The sequence below is a fragment of the Protopterus annectens genome, chromosome 1.part2 (assembly GCF_019279795.1).
Source record: "Protopterus annectens isolate FY-2018-M chromosome 1.part2, PAN1.0, whole genome shotgun sequence".
Lineage (NCBI taxonomy): Eukaryota > Metazoa > Chordata > Ceratodontiformes > Protopteridae > Protopterus > Protopterus annectens.
Window position 1 is genome coordinate 1,056,765,760 of NC_056727.1, and position 19,296 is coordinate 1,056,785,055.

Here is a 19,296-nt window from a genome sequence, read left to right on the forward strand (position 1 = left end):
TGGGTAGGTGTTTGAAGTATGGGGTAAAGCCTTAGTGTTTGCAAGACCCCTGTTTGTGAAGTCTGCATGGTCTGTGGTGTGTATGTTTGTGGAGTTCTCATGTATTTTTGCCTCTGAGGTGTACTTTGTTTGGATTTTCATAGGTTCATAGGTGTGTACTAGACTAATGGCCTTGGGGACTTTACAAGCCTAGCCCATAGAAGTGCCCTGGCATCATGCCGCTCGACGTTAGTTCCCAGTGCCTCTATCAAGTAGAACCACCAGAGTGATCCCTGGGGTAACTTTCTATTACCCATCCACTCATCAAGATTTCCCTTGAAAAGGGTCACCAAGGTGCTCTGCTTGACATGTATAGGAAGTCTATTCCAGAGCATGGGCAGTCTCTGGATGAGGAACTTGTCCCTCCAGCACGTTCTGTTGATTGTAGTAATGAGGTTGAGATCTCTGGAGTGTGTGGCTTGGAGGGATTGGGATTTCTTTAGATGTAGCATTTCTAACAGAGGTGTGTCAGCATGGTTTTGTAAGTCAAGCAGAGATCAACTCTAAGTAGGCAATATGAGACAGAGAATAGCTCAATTCTCATGAGACTATCTATGTAGAGCATGTGATCAATGCCTATGGTCATCTTCGTGAGGTACTTCTGTGGCCTCTCCAGCTGTTGCAGGTGTCTAGTGAGGTACATACCAAATGCAGCATTATACTTGATAACTGGTCTAATGAGGGAAGAGTAGAGAGAGACAATGACCTCTTTCTTCCTAGATGCAAAACCCTTGGTAATGAGATGTGCCACATAGAAGGACTTTCTGACCACAATGACAATGTGGTGATCGCAGGAGAGGTTGCTGTCAACCTGCATCCCCAGATGTCTTATAGAACTTCAGTGTTCAGTGGGTTCCCATTGATGTGGTAATTAGTGGGAACTGAGTTTTTACTAAGGAGGATGATGACACATATTTTGGCATTAAGATTAAGGCCATGGTTTTGACGCCAGTCATTGGTCTCAATGAGGCCTTTCTGTAGGATGTCAGCATCATTTGGGGAGTTAATAATAGTTCCCAGCTTGGAGTCATCTTTGAACTTGGTCAGACAGAGTTCCTTTGTATTTTCCTGGACTTCTGAGAAGTAGATGCCAAACAGGAGAGGACCCAGGACCAATCCCTATGGGACTCCATTTGTGACTGGTTGGCAGTCTGACTTGGAGTCTGCTACTTTCACACTGTTTGTTCTGTCTGTGAGTCAATTTGCAAACCACCTAATGATCTAGGGCTTGATGCCTAGTTTGGTGAGTTTATCAATAATTCCCAAGTGAGGAATGGTATCAAAGGCCTTGGCCAGATCTTAGGTGGGCTGTATGCACTGCCTTGCCTTCATACACAGCCCTGGTGACTGACTCAAAGAAGTCAATCAGGTTGAGCAGGCATGAACTCCCTTTCAAAAAGCCAATTTGCACGGGTTCTAGAGTTTATGGATTTGCTATATCTTTGTTAATCAGGTCCATGATGATGCACTCCATAGCTCTACATATTGAACTTGTCAGGCTAATGGGGCAATAATCCCCAGGGTTTGTAGTCGTTCCCCCTTTATGGAGATGGATGACTATAGCAGTGCACTATTCAGTAGGGACAAAGCCTGAGGTGAGGCTGTGACTGAACAGGGCACACAGATGTGGTGCCAGTTCACTTTGTAGTTCATGTAGAACATAGCCGGGGATAATATCGAGTCCCATGGAAGCTGTATTCTTGGCCTTGGACAACACAGATTTAACTTGTGCTGCTGTAATGCTGGGTACCTTCCATTCTTCCAGTATTGTGATTGGTCCTTTGGGGGGGAGGGGTAAAGCTGGCACTGAATCTGTCTGCCAGTATGTTGGCAATATCTGTTGGCTGAGTATAGGAGGTACCAGTGTGCAGTATCTCAGAGCAAATTTGGGTATTACTGTGGAGGTTCTTGATATAGCTATAGAAGGCTTTGTGATTGTTTTTAGGGTCTGCTACAATTCTGCCTTCATAACTGGCTTTAGAGGATTTGATAAGGGATCTCAGCCTTTTGTTGCAGCTAATAAGGGAGTTTTTCCAGTCTTGGGACTTCACCTTTTTCTGCAACAGTTTCTTCCTTCTATTGTAGAGTTTATTATTGGCAGGGAACCACCATATTGGCTTCCATTTTTTGGAGGAGAGCATCTTGGCTTTGTTGGGTATGGCTAGCTCCATGCATTTGTGTACATGTTCATACAGTACATTGGTGTATGATTCGGCAGTCATGCAGCTATTTTCCATTGCCATGGATGCTGTGATGGTACCCATCTCTGTTTTTAAGAGTTCAAAGTCAGTTTTGGAGAAGTATTTCAAGGTGGTTACCTTTGCCGGGGTTATGGGTGAGATGTTGATGTCCATGGTGATTAGATTATGGTCGGATCTGACCAGGGAGGGATTGACTATTGGTGTAGAGCAATGGTCACTCATGTTAGTAATAACCAGGTCAAGGATGCTGCTTCCTCTAGTGGGGATCAGAATGAGCTGTCCAGGGCATTGGAAATGATGAATTCCAGGAATCATTGGGCCAGTGTATTGGTGCTTGAGTGGTTTTCCCAACTGTTATGTATTTGAAATTCTGATGTGAGCAGGGTAAATGATGTAACATCACACACAAGGTTGTGGACTTCACACCTCTAAGTGTACCTATTTAGCAGGTTGTCCATCATTGCACCACTACATTTTCTGTGGTCCTCAGATGGTTTGTGTTGCTATATGTTATTATGAGACTATATGTTGGCCTAGCTGTCAAACCATCACAGACTGACATCTGGACAGGCCCATATATGACAGTAAGACAAGGGCACATACATGGGGACAGGGTGTTACTACTGTTCTGCCACACATAGACAGTTGAGAGACCAGTTTGATATTTGCTTACTTTCTCTTATGGGTATGAAATCTGCTTCCCCACTGTCTGCCACTGATGTTTTGACAAGACTCTTTCTTGTTTTGCAAATATTTGGCAGGCAAATGCAATGTTAAGAAAAGCAGAACAGATGTACAAGGCATACATGTGCTGTTTCTGTGACAACCTGTCATTCCAAGGGTATGGATGTTGGCCAGTGGCATGTTGTCAGCGCTGACACAGTAAGTTGGCAGCGTTTTATGACCTGGGAGTACACTGACCTTTAGGTACCCGCTGTCCTACTAGGCACCATACCGCCCGACTATTTAGAGACAGACATCTGAACAAAGCCATATGTAATTTGGGGACAAAGGCCTACATATAGGGACCACTGTTAACTGTTGGCCTTGCAGACCTAGAAAGGTGATACAATAACAGGTTTAGCATTAGCATGCATTTTCCTAAAGGGTATAAAGTCTGAAACTACAATCTGTCTTTATTTTCGGTCTTTAGTCTTGTGTAATTTGCCAATGTTTTGCCAGACAACCACTTTTTCATGGTAAAAAGGCAATAAATATGATTCAAACCTCTGGACACTCTGCAAAATGTCTACACAGTTGAGGGGTATGCCAGGCACTGCATAGGTCATTTTGAGCTGTGTACTGTCCATATGTGTGGACCCTTGTCCCTGAACTGTCCTGCTTTCCTGCAGTAACAGATATTGATGTCTGGACAGTGTGTACAACTCCTACCATAGCTGTATTTGACATGCAGAATAGTTGGCACTGCAGTTCTTGGAACATGGACCCTGTCAACCACAGTGTTGTACCTAGGCCACTAAGACACGACAGCCAGGGGTAAGTGCAGGCCACATATTGACAGTATCGACAAGACATATACAAAACTCATTGGCCCCTGCATATGTGGACATGCAACAAGTTATCAAGTTGATTGGGACAGCCATGGGAATGTGTGCTATTCTGCTTATACCCTAAATACATGACTGTTACTGCATTTCTATGGGAACATGGGTGTGTGTTGGGGGGTACACCTGTCAGCTGTCCACATTTGCAGAGACTGTACTGATGTTCCCTTTACATTTTGGTTCCATTTAGCATAGTATGGTGCCTGTTCCAAAGACTACGGGCACATCACTAAAGACCATAGGTTAGATTGTAATGGCAGACATTTGGTTTCAGACCTCTCATCCTCCAGAACCTTACTGCAACTGCCAGACCTGCTGTGATATCACTATGTAGGTCTGTATGGGCATATTTCATCATTGTCCCCATTTGTGGGCCTTTGCCAGACTTTTTTTTATGGTTTTCTATGTCTGAGTTGCTGAGTAAGGCTGAGGGGTGAGTATGGGACCCCCACACTGGCATCCATACATGTGGCCTATGGTCCCCCAATTTGTTAGCCACCCACATATACTGCACTGAGAATTGTCACCTAGGGGAGTACTGCATTCTCTGGGGAAGCCAGTATTGGGCAGACATTTCCTGTTGTCCCACATAGCTGTTGGTTGTCTGCTGCTATCCTAGTAGACCACCCCATTCCCTTGCATGCATGCAATGATACCATAGCTATGCTACCACAACATATTACTCCATTCATTTATTGTTATGAAGAGTGACCTACCTTGTGCCAGTGGCAGTTGTGAGGATGGTGCTTGAGGGCTGGCTCTGTTGGATGCATGCAGTACGCAGCCTATACATGGTAGGATACAGGTAGTGTGATGTATGTGGCATCCATTTAACTGTGTGTGCGAGTAAGAGAGATGTGTCAGTCCCTGGGTCCCTAAAGTGTCAGTGTGTGTGCTATGTGTTGCCTCTTTGCTAAGACCTGGGGATACTGGGCACACCTCCTTCTGCCTACAGGAGCACACTCAGGGGGAGCCTCCTCCAAGTCCTCCTGTGCCTGTGAGGGCTTTGGGAATGGTGGGGGGCTGTGTGGGCCTTACCTGTGATGTTCCTGCCACAGCTATTTCCACAAGATCATATTGTGTAGCATGGCACATACTATGAACATGTGTGCACATGTGCCTGGAGAGTACTGCAGGGCTCCACCAGATAAGTCAAGGCAGTGGAGCCATAACGTGAGCACCCCAAACACATGCTCTATAATGTTCCTGATTTGTGCGTGTGCCTCATTATGGTATTTTTCAGTGTGTGTGCGTGTGTGTGTGTGTGTGTGTGTGTGTGTGTGTGTGTGTGTGTGTGTGTGTGTGTGTGTGTGTGTGTGTGTGTGTGCATTTCTGATGGGTGTCATCACCTATGGCTCCAGTACATAGCCAGCATCCCCCACCAGATGGCCATACGGGATGTCCCCCCTGGCAAATGCCTGGTACAAATTTGAGGCATGCCAGATATGGGAGTAGTGATAACTACCAGGGCTGCCAGCACACACATTCATGTTAATGCCTCGGGCATTGCACTTGACCTGGCAGTTGATGGAGTGATAGCCCTTGCAGTTGACATAGGCTTTACCATCGTCACTGGGTGGTGCCTTAATGTGGATGTGCATGCAGTCTATGGCACCTAGTAACTCTGGGTAGTCTGCTACATGGTGGAAGAGATGCATACTGCTGGTCCTTTCCTCATGGGTTCTGGGGAATTATATGTGCTTACCGGCATGTGTTTACATGACATCTAGGAACTGGTGGAGTACCCTGAATGCAGATGCCTGTGAGACCCCTATGCTCTCCCTAGTAGGTTTTTGGAGGGTACCTGTAACTAGTATTCTTAAGGCTACACATACCTTGGTTTAAACTGGGATGGGTTCCCCTCTGTTGGCTCTGGGTCTGTGGTGAGGCTGGCACACTCACAGAATTGCTGAAGTAAGTCCCTGTCCACCCTGTAGTGCTCTAGAATCTCCGCATTATGTAGCTCCTGGTAGGTTACCCTGGGTCTGAGCATTCTTCTCCTCAGTCTGGGATGGTTTTCAGTTTTATCCTCCTCACTGCCCTCAGTCTCTAGCACATACTCATGTATCAAAGCGACAGCAGCCCCTAACATTTTGTCAGTTAAAATTCTCCCGTGTGTGTACAGTTAGTGGCAAAAATCAGTCTGATAGGTGTTTTCATAGTTTATACTGTTGTGCTGCAGATGCTGCCTGTGTGATTGGCTGACTATGATACATTCCACCTGCCAGGTATATTATTTATACTTGAGTGCCTTTATTCTGCTATTTCACCTTTTTTCTCTTCCCATTTCTGCCCCTTCTAAGTCCTTTGGTGTGCCACGCACACCCGCTGCTCAAATGTAAACCCTTCTGCTGGTTCCTGTTGCTTTTTTTATTTGTTTCCCTAGTATTTAAGCCCTGCAGAGTCACACGCAAACCCCTGCAACTATAGTAAACAGTTTTGAGCAGAAAGGACCATCCCAAGAATGTGAATACGCTCAGCATTTCATGAACAAGCTCAGACACAACCCCTTGCTTAGCTGTGCTTAGCTAAGTGCAAATAGAGGCACTGGAGCTCCAATGTGCTTACACCAAGCATGGCACACCCCCTTTTCATGTCAGCTGTTTGTCCTGCTTACACTGTAGAATTATAGCTCCTATACTGTTAGGTGCAGGCAGACACTTTCTCCCATTTGGCTATTCAATAAATTTAGCTCATTCGCATACCCCACTGCCTTAGTCCCTTGTTACAGCACTACACCAGAGCTCATCTCCATAGTAACCAGTGTTACCTGTTAATGTTTTGGTTCTGCATGCTGTCCACTATAATGGCAAATTGCAGAGTTCACTTAAAATTGTCTTTTTACATTTTTTCTTATTTTCTGCACAATCTCATTTGTGTGCCACTGTGCTATGCTTAATTGGCCAAAATTGCCCCCCCCCCCAAAAAAAAAAACTTTGATTTTCTTAATTTTGCAACTATTTTCCATGCCAATGGCCATATTATGGCCCATTGGCATGCTTTACTTTGAGCTAGAATGCCCCTGTTTTTATTTTTGCAGAAATGTACACGGTTAGTAACCAAATACATTTCTGCAATGGACACTGCTCTGACACTGATGCCTGCCTGGTTACTGAATCACTAACTCACCTCATTTGCATGGTTTTCACCAGCAAATGAAGTAATTATCATTATTCAGTGGTGTCTGTGCCAGAATAGTACTTGCAGGCTCGTGCATCCCCCCAGCCTTGTTTACTAGATCGCTCAGCAGCCATATTCAATGCAGAAGCTGCTGCACTATTCTGACATGGATATTTTCCTTTATTGAATCTGGCCTTAATTTGACAATAAACATATTACCTGAGGCATCCTATACCATGTTTAAGACAAGGATGTTATTACCTCACCAAACGTTCGCAGTTAGAGACATTGATGGATGCTATGCATTCTCGATAGGCTGGATGACTGGGATATATACAATTTAGCTTTAGCATATTGTTCTCCACATTTATCTACATTCAGATTCTAAAAGCAGACTCTCAGAATGTAACTCTACCACCATATGCTGTTTCTAATGAAGTCAGATGCTGATGTCCAAAAAGAGATACCAGATATTTATAAATCACAATATATACTCGGTTTTCAAAATACATTAAAAAGCTCCAGTTTGGAGACAGTGCAAAATCTCTTACAACTGTAGCTGACCTTTTCCTGTAAACTCTACATGTTCACAACTCTTCATGTATTAGAAATGGATTTTCATCTCGTTTTGATTTGACATTTGATCTGTCCTTCTATCTCTGACTCAGATAAAGAAAAGCCGAGTGTTGCATCACTCCAAGACTTAATTTTGTTTGATGCTCATGACTTCATAAACAAAAGCTTCAATGAAAGGTCAGAGTATGATCTGGTCATTGTTCGTGTAGGAGTGACTCACCTTAGGGACGTTAGTTCAATAAAATGAAATGGGCATGCAAGCAGATAATGAATCTTTGTAGTCACTTGGATACCACTCTTGTTTTCTGGAAAATCTTCCATCTGCCAAATTTTGAGATTATAAGCTTTTAAAAACTGTACTCTTTAATAACTAACTATGAAATTGCTGCACCAATAACCACATTTTAGTTGTCATTTCATTGAAAGATTTGGTGTGTGACCCGGCAGGTCTCAGTAATAAAAGAGTATACTTAAGCTATGCAAAAAACAATTACCAGGCCCAGAAATTAAGATTCCATTTTAAACTTTTTTTAGGTGGAAATAGCTTCAGTACCATTCCAAATCACCACGTATCACTTGTATTTGCTTTGTGGAAGTACATGACCTCACTGCTTTCAGCCAGTGTAACAAGCTAGAATGAGTAGTTTCAGCTTAAGATGCTCTTGCATGGCTGTAAGTTACTAGTTATCATATGATGCAGCCACTCTAAATATTCCTGCTTCTAAAATATACCTTTGTTAGAGCTTCAATTTCTGGAGGAAGAGTTTCTGTCTTTATTCTTAACTGAGTTACTTAGAGATTAATCTAAAATGTCATTAACAATGAAAACAGTATAAATGAATTATATAGTATCACTAACCTTAAATCCTGGCACATCATGGCATGCCGTGGATCTCCCAGTATGAGCAATAACAAATATTGTGACTTTCTTAAACACTTGACAGTTTTGCTGGCCATAAAGACACCAAATATCTTAATATGGATATTTTAACTACCCAGACATACATTTGGAAACTGCTTGCAAACATCTATTTTGCATTTGAGTTTTTACAAATATTAATTAATAAAATTAATTTTATATTAAATTGTATATTTTATTTTCATATCTGATTTGTGGTAGAACAGTAATGCAGATAGACCATTTTCAGGTCCAGTCTATGAAAGACATACAGGCACAAGACTATAATAAAATATATCAAAAGAGGTATATAACAGAGAAAAAAATCTTGCATGCAAATATCAATTTGTTTAGTGTTGTATCTTATTTACAGATGTATATATGATAACATTTTATTTTAGACTTTGAAACCACGTCACTGAAAATATCTTGGTTTGGTCAACTAGTAGCCAACAAGTCTGTTAAGTACTTATTTACTGTTTTTTATTTGTTTTTTATATTTGTTTCTTGCATTGCAAAGTGTTTTATTTGCTAGAGCTGCACGTATTTTACACTATAGTGGGAATAAAGGGGAACCAAGTCTTTTCAGTGGTTCAGAGCACTTATCGAACCTTAGTGTGCTTATCTGTGATTGGCCGGAGGGTTTTTTGATTTTTTTCTTTAATTTTTGTATTAATTTCTCTGCTTCATAAAGCAGAAGCACTTGTGCAATGCGTTTGCAAGGCCCTGTAAAGATCCAGGGACTTATCACCTCAGCTTTCATAAACCAACTTCCTAATATCTGACTGATCGGTACTCTGCAGTTGTGTGACAAGACTTTGGTTTGTGCACAGAGCAGCATTGCTCTTCATATAATTTGTAACCAAACAGCATTCCATTAAAACAGTTATAAACATCATCAGTAGCACTCCCTCTGCAGCCCACGTTAAAATTTGAAACCATGATTTCACACTATTTTAGTATCTCTGTAGCCAGCCAGGTAAAATGGACATTCTGAGAGAATGTAGCAATTGTCTCATGTTTAGTGGCAATCACATAATACTTAAATACATTGATACAGTGTGTGAGAGATGTAGTTATACAATGTCATTGGAGACAAGGTTCTTGTGTATAGCCAGTAGTAGCATTCAGCACTGCTGTCTACCTACCACACACGACAGACCAAACACATAGCGCTATATATACTGAGATTTTTAAAATAGCCTAACTAAACTACAAAGGATTCCCTAATGTAACCAAAGTAGCAATTACCCACACCAACCTTACAAACATTCAACTGAGACAGCACCTACAGTGAAGCAAACATATATACCTCATAGTTTCTCTAATCAAAAGCCCATAAGGCAAACTTCCACTCAACCAGCATATTAGTTATCGAATACTTCATTGTCAGACACACTGATGCACCACTCACCAAGCTAAGCAAGGAGATGATCATGGCTAGCTGCCTATCAGAGGCCAAAATTCATCACATCACCTATGCTCACAAGTCCTTCATTGTATCACCCACGCTCTCTAGTCATAGTTCATGTGGGAAGAAATGACCTGTGATGAGTCTACTTTTAAAGCTCAAAGTTTCAAAACTTTGAATTTCTTATGGTCGAGACCATAAGATCGAAGTTTTGAAACTTTGAACTGTTTATACAGAGATCACTGTACAGCACAGAACAGAATTTTTACCATTTTCCTTGCTATAGTGAGATCTCAGAGTTGGTATACTTAATTAGCGGGTGTGTAGAGGCTGCAGGGGGGTTTGCCCTCCTGAAACACAGTAAAAAATGTGTTTTTATTTTTTTTCAAAGCTTTTAAGTTTCAAACCTTTGATCTTATGGTCTTGACCATAATAAATTCAAAGTTTTGAAACACTGAACTGTAAAAGTAGACCCTCTATGACATATTTTTCTAGACTATATGAACAAAGACAGTGTCTGAGTTAGATAGGAACCTAACCATGAGCAACATTTTATCTTCTCCAAGAATGTTGCTGCAATATTAACAAAAGGTGATGGAGATCAACAAATGACTTAGCCTCTGATGTCATTCAAAGAGGGGTGAAATATATATATATATATATATATATATATATATATATATATATATATATATATATAGATAGATAGATAGAAAGATAGATATACTGTACATATATTAAATATATCTGTAGCAGCTTGGGAGGAGATGATAGACAGTTCAAACTGCTTTGCCACGGATGGCCTGCACGTATTCTCCCATTGCTTTTGTATATTGGCAAAAACCTTATCCACCTCCATAGTACCTTTTTAGGTGATGTCAGTCCTTAAAAGCTTCCAACATAGGAAAACAAAATTTGAATGACATTAATGTATTGCTGGTAAATGCTAGGTATTTCAGCAAAATACTCCTCTCCCTGCAGGTGCTCCTCACCTTGTCATGCATTGATATGTGCATAATCTTAGAGACCTGGTTCAAGGCTACTAAAAGCACCCACTCATTACAAGGTTTTAATGCCTATCATGTTTTCAGTCCCACCCCCACCACACCCCACACAGGATGTGGCCCTTAAAGCAGCAGTGTCACTATATTCATATAACAGAATTTTGTGTCCAGACTTATTAAACATGAGAATGACCTGGAGCTAGTCCATCTCTATTTTACCATTAGCAAGACCCCATATCACATCATAGCTAACTACTGGACCCCCTTTATACTCCCTTGACCTATACCAGCTACCTGACTAGTATGAAATCCCTAAATGGTCAACCAACCATCTTTCTCCTAGGGAACTTCAATAAACCTAGCATCAACAAAGAGGACTGTGAAGATTGGGGGAAGATGGGTGAAGGCTGCCAACCTAGTCAAATAGAATGTGATACATAATTCTATCATTTGTATATATAAATGTAAAATACAGGCTTGTGTTCTTAAATGAAAGAAAACACTGTAAAATATGAACTTCAAGATTGTTGCAACATTGCCATCTGCTGTAAGGAAAACTAAGCCAAGCATTTCAGATGTTCTTTGAAGTAAAATTATCTAAAAAGTGGTGCTGAAGCGGTTGGCTGAACACATTCTTTCTATTGTCTTAACTTAAGGAATAATTGTTAGAATGTACATGTGAAATGTCTTTTATTGTTGTAGTTTCCTGAGCAGGTGTTAGATTGCTAAATAATGCAGTTTGTTTGCTTGGGAACTCCAGACAAAGTGTCAAAATGATGTAATGTGAATACTGGGAAAACCTAAGTGTCAAAATGATGTAATCTGGGAGAGCCTAGCGAAGATTTTTGTTAGTGAGTTTAAAAACTATTGTTCAGTGGGAGACTTTGAGCATTTTGATCTTGATATCTAACTTATCAGCACTCTTTCCATTGTCTTATGTAAGTAGTGTCTTAGAAGTATGTTTTCTTGTAGTAATAGCTAGGAACTTAGACTAAAGTTAGACAAGTGTTTTTCTGTTATATCAGAACTTTCCTACTGTATTGTTTTATGTTTCTGTGTGATCTCTGAACTCTTAGATATCACTGTGGTGTAGTAGTATTGTCTTTTGTTTTTAATTATTTATTATTAAATATTTTTAAAACCTTTTACCTGTGGCTGGTTTGTGTATTGGATAATAATATTGCACAGTAATAATTGGACACCCTTTTAAGGGCCTTTGGGTAGCTGATAAATATTCATTGGTGGTGGCAGAAATTACTACCGTATAGTCTGGGTAAAGGGGTACAGCTGGCGAATCTGTGTCAGCCTTTCCCGGGAGTGTCTGTGAAGTTGTATAAATACTTACCTCAAAGTGTGTGTGGTGTGTCAACTACCTGGGTAAGGACACAAAGCACTGGTGGGACAGAAAGGGTACTGGAGGTTAGCTTGCCAGCTAGGCTGAGATCTAGACCCTATAGCTGTGCCAGTGGGGAGTCTTATTGGGGACCTGGGAAGCAAAGGAGCAACCAGCCCCAGACTGACTGTGATCTCTTTGTGCACTTAAGGGGAATTGTACGTACTTTACTGTGTGTATTTTTTATCATTTTCTCTTATATGAGATGACTTCCCTGGTGTTAGTGGTGAGGACTGAGGCTCCTTGATTGCTGGGCCAGGGCATGGTCATCACAAGGACTATACATCTCCAAGTATGTATGCCTAGAGATTTCTGGACTTGATAAATACAAATACACTTGCCAAGGAAGTGTACACCCAAACCAGGAAATGCTAAATTCTCACAAATATGTGATAGCTCTATTCTTCATCAGTTACAACCTCTTCCTAATCAAATCAGACTTTTCAGTCATTTTGACAATAAGGCTATAGACAAATGAATCTTCAAATAACTAGGCATTCAGAGATTATATTAAAGCTGATCTTCTAAAACTTAATGATGACCTATCTAAATAAATATTGACTGACATTTGAGTTTCAGACTTCATACCCTTCAGAAAATTAGTGCTAATGCAAAACCTATTATTCTATCAAATTTCTAAGTTTAAGAGCAATATTGAAATTTGTCCCTACTTTTGGGCCTGTGTCCCTCTTTTATTTATGGCTTTGTTCAGATTTCTTGCTTTAAGAGGTTGAGATGTATGTATAGAACTCCTGTCCATGGCCAAATCCCAAAGCAAGATATGAGGTGAAAATAGCTACCCAGGCAAAGGACAATCATAAAGCCTTTTTGACTGTGTTAGAAATGATATAAACAATATTTTGAACTCTGCAGAACTAATAGGTTCATAGTTATATACTTGTCTAATGACCACCAAGGCCTCTATAAGCCTAACCATGCAATCCAACCTAATTGCGTCCCTAAGTATCGTGGGTGTTTATTAAGAAATGGTATGTAAGTTAGGAAGTTTCTAGAGGTTATGTTGGAAGGGTATGCTAGTGTCGGCAATACTGGCTGCCTCAGTCTATCAGAGACATGAGGACCAGATCTGGGGTGAATTTTTGAATTCACATCTGTTGGTGAAGGTTATGCTTAAATAGGGTCAGGGATGAATTCTGCTTCACATGGTTGGGAACCTTGTTTTAGAGCATGGGGATCCTCTGAGACACATATCTGCCTCATCAACATGTTTTATTTATGTGACAAGCAAAATTTAAATCTTTGGATCTAATAATGCTGATGCTGCTCATTTTATGGATGTGCAAAAAGTTCATCAAAGCTAGATCAGAGGATGCCTTGTAAACAGTAGCACATATTCTGACACAGAATACATAGCCTGTCTACTAACAGATGAATTTAATTCTAACTTCACCTCTCCTCTCCCCATCCATTCTGACCATGTCCTGGTATGTGGGGCTGGATAAAATAAAAGAAGGCCTGCTGGTCATCCTGAAACATGACTTGCCAAATCTCATACAGTTACTACTTAATAATAGTCACCAAAATGGTTTGTGCCAGAGGAGTAGAGGGCCACAATAGTTATCCCCTGCATAAAGGTGGTGCATCAAATATTCAGATAATTAGAAACCAATAAACATAACCAGACTTACCTGTGAGGCTATGGAGATGATCATCATGGAAATAAATGATGGCATAAACAAACTACATACTATTGACCCAAGTCAGTTTTGTTTTGTCAAGGGCAGAATCTGTCTACTTCATGAGGTTATTTTTTAAAGAAAGTTACTGAAGCAATGGGTAAGGGAAAATCTGTACACTCTACATATCTAGTCCATGCAAAGGCATTTGATACCATCGCACATTCAGATATAGTTGATAAACTCACCCAGCTAAATGTAATTCCCTATGTAAGTCACTGGGTAGCAAACTTGCAGGCTCACAATAAGAACTCAGTAAATTAGGTATGTGGATCTACCTCCTCCAAAAGACCTGTCGTAAGTGGTTTACCTCAGGGTTCTGTCAACATTCTGCTACTCTTTGGAATTTACATCTGGGAGGTCAAAGCTAATGTTAACAGCTTAAGGATGACTAAATTTGTAGATTTCCATAAATTCAGTACCATCTTAAACTCTCCAGAAGACACTAAGATCTTTCAGGCGTGTCTTTTTCAAAGTTATAGCTGGTGTCATAACCATGACCTAAAACTAAACATGAAGAAATGTACAACTGTATCCTTTAAAAAGCACAATGTGTAATGCAACTATAACTTCAAAAACAACCCCCTGATCAATGACTCAGTAGTGAGGGACCAGGGAATCCATATAGGCAATGAGCTGTCATTTGATCACCATGTATCTTCTACTGTGAGGAAGGCCATCACATGGGTTAATCATACTTAAAATATTAAAATTAAAATAAACCTTTTCTGAATGCATGGTTAGGCTTCTAAATATTCTCATGGATCAAAAGCCTAGTAACTGCCTAAAACCCTATGAACCAATGAACAGTCTGTCCATTTTCCAACCAGAGTTATGAACATACCGAACATTATAATGTGCAACCCTAAAGGGCAGTGTAGGCAAAGGAGATTTTGAAATTGATTCTTTGGTTCTGAGTGATCCCCTGTTTCTATAAGACACCTTAAAATCTGTACTGTCAGGATCAGGAGAGCCTTAAACGTTTGATAAATAGAAAAAAGTAAGGTGGGCAGCTACAGAATTCACTGAGAAAAAGCTCAACCATTTGGATAACTTTTCTAAGTGTACTATCTGAATAAGCAACACATGATGTGTAAAGTGAACTTTATACTTGTCTAAATGCATCAAATAACACGTACTATATTTACAATTTGTATTCATAATGTTTAATATTACAGTGCAACTCAAATACAGGAAGCAGACTTGATGCATGTGCAAGTTCGGCCTCTTGTGACCTAGCCTTGTGATTCTATCTGCCACACATGGAGTGTCACCATGATCCTTATACAGGAGTCTAGCTGCCAGCATATCTCAGATGTCATCAGCCATTGCATCTGATGCCATGTGTCCAAGGGTTACCTTTCTGGCCTGCTCTCAAATGAGTAGCCTCCACCACCCCTTTTGTAATAAGATTATGAAAATCATTAGTGAGTTCTCCTGGTTTCATTCAGCAGGATTACCTTCATCCCACCACTGAGTTTCATGACAGCGAGTGACCACATTGGTTGCAGCAGACCTAAATGTTGTCTACTGTTCCATATTCTGCACCAAAGATGAATCTGTTGAAGAAGGAGACAAAAACAAGAAAAAAAAAGAATGCATTAGTACATGTGTATGACAAATAGGATTTCAACTGCATACAAAATACATGGACATTTTATGCATACCTCATTACCTGGGCAGTCTGTCAGAACCCGTTAGAGAGGTCCCTGCTGACAGAAGGAATGGGAATATGGGAAACAACAAAGAATGTACAGAAAAGCCACTGAAAACCTATATGAAGCACTTTCTCTAAAATGCAAGCTTCTTCTTCTTCCTACCCTCTGCTTCTCACTGACAGAGTAGTTCAAGTTGCATCTCCAGCTGTCACTATAACAACGTCTGCACTGTTTGCCATAGTGGATGATGCCAGTGTTAATAGGCACTGCCCTGGCAAATTGGTGGCAGGCCTCTATCTTATACAACAGATCATCATAATACCTCAGAACGTACTTCTAATAGTAATGGTAGAGCAGATGCAGACATACCTTAGATTCCTGACTGCACAAAGCAAGTGGCCTGCTGAAACCAAAGTGGTGCTATGGTAGGGAAAATTATCTTCTTATTTCAAAATGTTGACACATTTGTAAAGCAACATTTAAGATTGAAACAAGTATATACACATGCCTCCTGGGGTATAAAAATGTCTGTAACCTTGTGACCTTTTAATATAAAAGGAGATGAAATGTAAAGATATTTACAAAACTTGCAAATGAAATATAAGATGTGGCTTCTTGTTCTTCCTGTCAGAAAACCAAGTGTTACTAAAAAATGCAGTTGAAAGATTAGCTGCCAAAAGGGATGGATGCAAGCAGTGAATTAAACAGATGCTAGATATGTGGGAAATCATGTTTTGTTTTTGTTTTTTGTGTGGGAAGAGACAAATGTAATCAACCATAATCCTGAGAAACTTCTCTAAATGCAGAGTTCTGAATATATAAAAACTTGTTTAGTTACTATTTTCTGTGGGAACAGAAAGTATGATCTGAAATGCATATATATCTATACATGTATATCTATAGGTATATATCTGTATGGTTCCACTTTGAATCACTGAAAGCTTGAAGCATCGAAATTCTAATCATTGAGACCAGAACATCGAGTTTCAAACCATTGAAAATTCAAAGGGAACATAAAAAAAAAGACATAAAACTCTAAAAAACATTGTATGCAGGGGGATTGCCCCCCTGCACCCCCACACACCCCCTACTTTAATATACCAACTCCGAGATCGCACTATAGTGGGGTAAAGGGAAATCTCCATTTTAGCACAATATGTAGAAGCACTAAACGGCAGATTTCCCATACCCTGTCTGCAGTGCCATCACAGAGATGGCACATTCACAGACACAGTGTGCAGGGCACCTTGCAGCTCTGCAGAAACACTAGCATTTGATTCTAAAGATGGCCGCCAGATAGGAAGTCGACATTTCTGCCTGCTCTCAAAAATACAAGTTAATCCAGTCAAATCACTTGTAGCTACTATTCCTTTCTGAGTTAAAAACCTTCAAGGAACGCAAGGGGACTCATAAAGTTACTTACCGGATCTTCAGTTTCTGGAAAGAAAAAAACATCAGGATTAATAATTCTTCAAAATAAAGTAGCACAGTGGTGATCCTGGTTACATGTGCTTGGGCCTACTATTCTTCAAATACTGCCTAAACAAACAAACAAAGAAATATTCAATCTAACCAAAATGGAACAAATGAAGCAACAAAGCACTAAGACTAGATTCTCTCTAATTAACTCTCCAGAAAAAGAGGCCTCTTCAAAAAGGCAAAAAAACAAATAAACTACAAACTGATGCAGCTAAACAGTCACAACGAGCTAAAAATGAACAACCACTCACACTAGAAGACCTCAAATATGCTCTTCTCCCCCTTAAATCAGAAATGTAATCATTTTTTACAAAGCTAACAACATTTGGAAACAACCTGGAACATATGACCACAAGAATAGAGCAAAATGAAGCCAAAATACTGAATAATGAGTTGAAAATACAAGAACTACAAAAAGAGGCCTTGGATAGAGACTCCACCATCATAGAAATGAAGCAGAAAATCATTGACCTGGAAGCAAGAGCCAGACGAAATAACATATTAATCAGAGGAATACCGGAGAAATATGACCAAATACAGCTACCTGGAATTGCAAAAGAAATCATTGATAGTGTACTGGAAAACAGAGACATTTCTAAAAAGATTGAAATTGAGAGAATACATAGAGCACTCAGGAAAGCCCAAATATCTGATACGCCGAGACAAGTCTACGCTAGAATCCTAAACGCTGACCATGCACAATCCATTATTGTAAGTGCTAAAAAAAAGAAGAGCATTACATGGAATGGGCACAGAATAAACATAGCACAAGATTTACCACTTCCAATCAAGCAATCCAGGCAAGCATTATCTCCCTTTTGTAGCTACCTGATAAATAAAAACATTAAATTTCAAATTAAATACCCGGCCACCCTCTGTTTCCAACAAAACAGTGTCAATTATTCAATAAAAACTATACAAGAAGCCAAATCAATGTTTACAAGTGTTTTTAAGGAAATACCTTCAAATTCAGCCTAAACTCTACTTACTAGTCGGACCTTGATCAGCGATGGACTTCCGAAACACACTGCTGATGTTTTAAGGTAATAAATAATCCTAGAAATCAAACCAATGTGAAACTTCACTCAGCGTTTTGAAATTCCATTCTTGGGCCTAGTTTCAAATGTGAAAGCTCAAAAGATACCCTCTGACCTTGCAAAATCACTTCCAGGTTATTGGCATCTAAGCTCAACAATAACAGACCCGGAACTACAATTTCCCATCAAAAACAATCCGCAAATGAAAGTATAGACAGTAAAAAAGGAATGAGATGATTACAACATGCCTCAACCACCTCAGAGGTGATGAATCAGATTAGTCTGGATCCCTTGTTCAAACATTACAGTTAAAATAATACCTATTAAGTCTCTCCATAATAAACACATCACAATACTGTCACTAGACGGATGAAGAACTTTACCAGAATAAGAAATGTGTCAGTATCACATACTTGTTTAAATGATGCCTAGAGACCATAGCACTAATAATAGCATGCCCTGAAGTTAGCCTGGATTAATCTTCTCTCACTCAAAGTGCTCACAATTATTAAAAAGCATCCACTCAAAAGAACCAATGGCTAGGTAATGACACTGTTCTTACTGAATTTCCTTTCCATAAAAACAAGCGACTGTAGGAGCTAACTCTCCAAAGCAAAGAATATAAAATAACTCTGTCAACACTTACATGAAATGCCATAAATAAACAAGGGTACAGAAGTGAACTGATTCCCTAATAAACTATCCTCTCCAATTAAACATCTTTAAACCCAAAAACAAGAGGTCAATATAATCTAATGGATTCATACGTTAAAGAGCCATACAAGGCAATGCTAAAATACAACCCAACGCCTTAGACTGCAGTCCTTGACTACGCATACATCCCTCAACTGTAATTGAAGCACCAATCTCTCAAGACCTTCCTTCAATGCGAATAGCAAAGTAATTTAATACTACAAGTGGGCGGAAAGTGATATCTAAGCAATTTATTTACTCTATTCTGCCCTTTACCACCATAAACTATGAATTAAGCACAATATTGAATTCATCCTAAGAACTCATCAGCAAACCTGCCATAATAGTGCTTACCTTACTGGAACGAAAAAAATAGAGTCCTCATTTTGTATAGTTCCTGGACTAGATGATCGAGCAGTGCGCAGACAGCCCTGCCTGATCTTTGTAGCTCTCCCATCCTTCGAGGAGCACAAAGCTCACAAAAATCAGCTCTGCCCTCCAGTCAAATATGATGATCAAACAACA